Source organism: Amphiura filiformis, chromosome 7 (assembly GCF_039555335.1).
Source record: "Amphiura filiformis chromosome 7, Afil_fr2py, whole genome shotgun sequence".
In the NCBI taxonomy this organism is placed as follows: domain Eukaryota; kingdom Metazoa; phylum Echinodermata; class Ophiuroidea; order Amphilepidida; family Amphiuridae; genus Amphiura; species Amphiura filiformis.
The window spans coordinates 9,349,815-9,354,815 of NC_092634.1; the positions used below are offsets into that span (position 1 = coordinate 9,349,815).

General features: G+C 37.1%; 1 long non-coding RNA gene across 1 annotated transcript; it reads left to right on the forward strand.

Annotated features, from left to right (window-relative positions):
* The first annotated feature begins 479 nt into the window (after positions 1–479).
* On the forward strand, positions 480–3,440 carry LOC140156251 (uncharacterized). The gene is made up of 3 exons (XR_011859497.1): positions 480–602; positions 2,258–2,360; positions 2,702–3,440. It is a non-coding gene; the product is annotated as an uncharacterized lncRNA (long non-coding RNA).
* Positions 3,441–5,001: the final 1,561 nt, after the last annotated feature.

Here is a 5,001-nt window from a genome sequence, read left to right on the forward strand (position 1 = left end):
AACACGTACATAAACATTGTAATGTCAAAATATACATTTCATGATAAAAGTCAGAAGTCAAGAGACAAGAGAAAAACTACACTTTCAAGAAATATTTTCCCTGTTATAAAGTAACAAGCCGGAACACGTCTCGCAGTAAACGAGCTCATGAATACAACGAGGAGAAGGAAAAAACATTGAATTTTCGGAGAGCAGAGGAAAATATATTGAGGGTCGCTAACATCTGATAAGTATTTGAACTGTCTGCAGGATTCTGGGACATGTGGTTGGAAGTATTGACGGTATTGTGATGTACCCTGTATAATCATGATAATCCTGTAACATGGAATAAGGGAATTTACCTTATTTTCATACAAGAGTTTGTGTATTATGACATCATGGGGAAAACCCAGATGAATGCAATAACAATGAATCCTACTTTCGGCAGCGGAAAAACCTGACGTCACACATTATAATCGTAATGCGCATGCCTGCTTCTCTCATCAGTCAACGATGTTTCGCGGGGTTCTTTAAATTCTTTGTTTACATCCGGTTTGATGAAGGAGAAAATTCGAATGATTGCAATGATGGCCCTATTCAGGATTTTTCTACTGTTGGCTATGGTGAGTTTTAGCAAAGTATTCTAGCCAGAATACTTTGGTTTTAGGCCATTTTGGTCCACTGTCAGTGACTGTACCCCGGGACTGCGGTGTACGGCATCATATATATACGGCGCGGCAGGGGCGGATCCAGGAATTTTCAATAGAGGGGGCGCCGAGCCACCACCGCCGCTGCTGCGGCTCGGCGCCCACACAAAGTCAGGCGCCGCAGTGCAAAAATACACAGAGTCAGGCGCCGATCTGCAAAAAATAGAGGGGGCGCGCGCCGGGTGCGCCCCCCTCTAAATCCGCCACTGGCCCGCGGCAGTGTATACGTGTAATGTGTGTAAGCTTACTTATTATTTTTTTTAAAGTTATTAAAACAACATGAACAAAATATTCATTTATACTAACATGATCGTGTTCTGGGTCTAAACTGTTTGCCTTAGAAATCTTGATGGCAAATTGGACAGAAGAAGCACATGGTCCTACTTCACGGGCGCTTTTTAATGCTGCAACAGAACAGCTAGCGCTGCGAGAATCACTCTATGGATGACCATCCTTCTGATACTTGAGTGTTTAGATAACTGGAACAGTTTTGACACGTCTCTTGTCTACATCTCTGTTTGTAAACAGATGAGGGTCCTCACCGAATAGGAAAGTAACAGCGTTAGTGCACTTCTCTGAGGCCCAGTATATGGTGTACTTAAATAAAACAAATAATTATGATTATTTATTTATTTATTCGTTATTTATTCAGGAAAATTCCATCAATACAAAAGTACTGGTCTCCCTGGAAGCCCTGATAACATATACAAATAACATTATAAGAATATGAATAATTAATATACAAACATGTAAATATAGAACAAGTTCAAATTAACATATTAATGAGGAGGGCTACAATAAGTTCCTTATTTATTAAATACATACAAAATTATAAGGCATTCTTGAACTCATTCAAGCTTAGAGAATCCAAATTGGCACAGAGATTATAAGGATGTCTATTCCATGAAGTGGCAGCTCTATAATGAAATGTTCTATGCCCAGAAGATAATTTCCACCTTGGAACGACCAATTTGTTATGTGATTGATCATTCAATCTATGCGTATGGCTACATGGATTGAATCCATGGGTTGTGTTGATGCGAATGTACTATACCATGCTTAGTACTTGTGGTTAATGGACTGATAAACAAGTGTGCTTGACAGTGTGTTTTTAGAGAGCAAAGTCCCGGGGTAAAGTTCTGCTTAAAATTCAAAGTCCATAGTCGGATTTTTGGGGTTCGCTTTCAATGAACTGGTAGATTCCAAAATCAGAATTGTTCAGTATTAAAATGAGCCATTATAATTAGGCAAGATAATGTTGCATTCAATTACTTTTATTGTCACTAATCATCTGATATTTTAAACTCTTTATGACCATTTTACTATTGAATACTTTAATTTTAATAAACATCAGTAATTGCGTAATGTGTATAATCACAATTTTGCAATTTTACGCCCCTAAATCTCTTTGCATACATGTAATGTGTATAGTCCTATCCAAAGAGCAGAGATATTACATGTGGGTATTTTCATTTTGCTGCCAGACTTTTACAGTAACATTCAGTTATTAGTCATTTGATATTACTGATTATACTAATTATGTTTGTGTATAATACATGTTTGATTTGCAGTTGACCCAGTTTATCAACTTGTGGAGATGTTAATGGATTGATTAAATATATGAAGAGTCTGTGAAGAGCACTGAAGATACAATTGATCTGTTGTTGCTACTTGGTAAGTACAGTCAAGACAACAACAAAACTATCATACAGGGACGGGCAGGTTACCGGACACATGAATATTTATTTTATTTTGGCCATATTAGAAATAGACAGATGTTTCTATTTTTTATTGCAAATCCACAGAACAAGCTTTCTTGTTGTATTTGGGATTAATAGTTAAAACATTCAATAATTCATATGTTAAATGTAAACATAATGGACCAGAGAGTACAAATGTCAATATGTCATGCCCCCCCCCCCTCATCCATGCATTACATACAACTTATAACAAATAACATATTGATCATCATGTTTTTAAATATGTTCATGTTATTATTGTCTTTTTTTTCACAGGGGCATGATGATTTGAAAAGGAACCTCAGAACACCAACTTACAATGTACCTTATGACTACAGTTATGGTTACAGGAAAAACATGGAGCTTTCTGCGTTCATATTCTTGTTGTTTATTCAACCTTCACATTTGTCACATAATTCTATGAATTAGTCTATCTAAAGCACCAGCATTCAGCAAAAATCAATTGTGATGAATTGAATCATCTTTGGTAGTATTGACATTTTATCAGACTATCTCCTCTAAAGATGGACTAATTTTTGCGGGAATTTTTGACTCTATATTATTTGACTGACACTGTATGTGTTGCATTGAAAACTGTTGTGGAAGAGGTAGCCCAGTAAAATTAAGGTAAGTAAGGCCTTAACCCACCACTAATTGCCACAGAATCCATATAATCACCTAGTACAGGCTCTGTGCTGGAGTCTTACATACTGTGTCTTGTCTACAGTCAAGGTAACAGCATGTTGGATTTCATAGTAGCCGATTCAAGTCGTATACACATGCATAGAAAGGTGTACACTGGCAACGCAATCGCATAAACTCACCGATTCGAGTCTGCCACTACAAAATCCAACATGGCTTTACTCTCAAACTTGAGATGAGATACAGTTCAGCTGTATGATGATCTAAGATATATGTAATGGATTCTGTTGCATTTAGTGGTGGGTCATTTTAAATTTGACTGGGCTAAAGTTATTACTCTGAAACATGCATGGAATGGAACAGTGGCGTAGCATGGGTCATCACATTGGGGGGGGCACCGACCATGATTGGGGGCACCAGGTCTGATGGGGGGGGGGGGCAAAGGCCATTTTTGGGCAATTTTCCTAGGGGATTTTTCAAATTTCAGATCGATTGGGGGGCGTGCCCCTATGATGCTACGCCATTGGAATGGAACTTAAAATAAACAAAAAGTGACCAACTGACGGCTAAGGCAGGCAAGACAAGTTTTAAAGAGTCTGGTTTAGGATTAGAGCTTATGTTACAGGTTAAGGTGGCTGGTTTGTAACTTAAAGGAGGATTATGTGATCCTAGCATCCTCTTTTTATGACACTTTTCAGTAGATATATAGCTCTATAAACTGTAATCAGTGGATCTGTTATCTTCAGTAGATAGCACTATGCACTGCAAAATCAGTATGTATCTGTTACCTTCAGTAAATAGCACTTTATCAGCAGTGTATTTTATCTATATCAGTTGAACTATGATAATCCCTATTATCATTTATAAAATTAGTATCAATATCTTGAAAAGTAAAATTAGTATTGATGCTATTTAAAGATTATTATCTAATCTGACATTTTTATTCAAATCATGGAATGTCAAAAATGTGACTTGTTCCTAGTTTTTGTCAGATCTGGTCACATATCTGTTATCTTCAGTAACGTTGGTATAGACACTGCATGATCAATGGTGTATCAGCTATCTTGAGTAGATAGCACTTTACATTATGCAGTCAGGTGTGTATGTTCTCTTCAGTAGTTAGTAAGTACACACTGCATGATCATTGATTAGTGGTATGTTTGCTCTCTTCAGTAGATAGCTGATACATTACACAATCAGTCGTGTATGTTCTCTTCTGTACATAGTTCTTTACACTGCATGATCATTGATCAGTGATATGTCTGCCATCTTGTGTAGATAGCACCATACATTATTCAATCAGTTGTGTATGTTCTCTTCAGTAGATAGTACTTTACACTGCATGATTAGCTGTATGTCTGCTATCTTCAGTAGATAGCACTATACAGTTATACACTATGCAATCAGTGGTCCATGTTAATCTGTAATCTTCAATTCAGTAGGCAGCACTTTGCACTGCATGATCATTATTCAGTGGTATATCTGCTATATTCAGTAGATAGCACTATACACTAGTTGTGTATGTTATCTTCACTCAGTAAATAGTACTTTACACTACTTGATCATTGATCAGTGGTATGTCTGCCGTCTTCAGTATTGAGAAAAAACAGGTAAAATCACAAGGCTGTCACCACCTTCCCCTCATCTACCTGGCAGACAATGCATGTCACTTTCACTTATCTTTACTTTACATTGCTCAAACTTAATACTACTGAGTTCATCTGGCTAATCGACCACTGTTGTCTTTCTGATTTAATTTTTGCCTTTAGAAAATACAATCAATAAAGGAGATACTCATTTCCATGGCAGCGAGGTCACATCTATTATTATGGGGTGGTCGAGTAACATCAACATCAGAAGTACATGCATGCATGGGCCATGGGTTTCTGTTTGTGATCATACAATAAATTGACAGCTAAAATGATGCCTTTTTC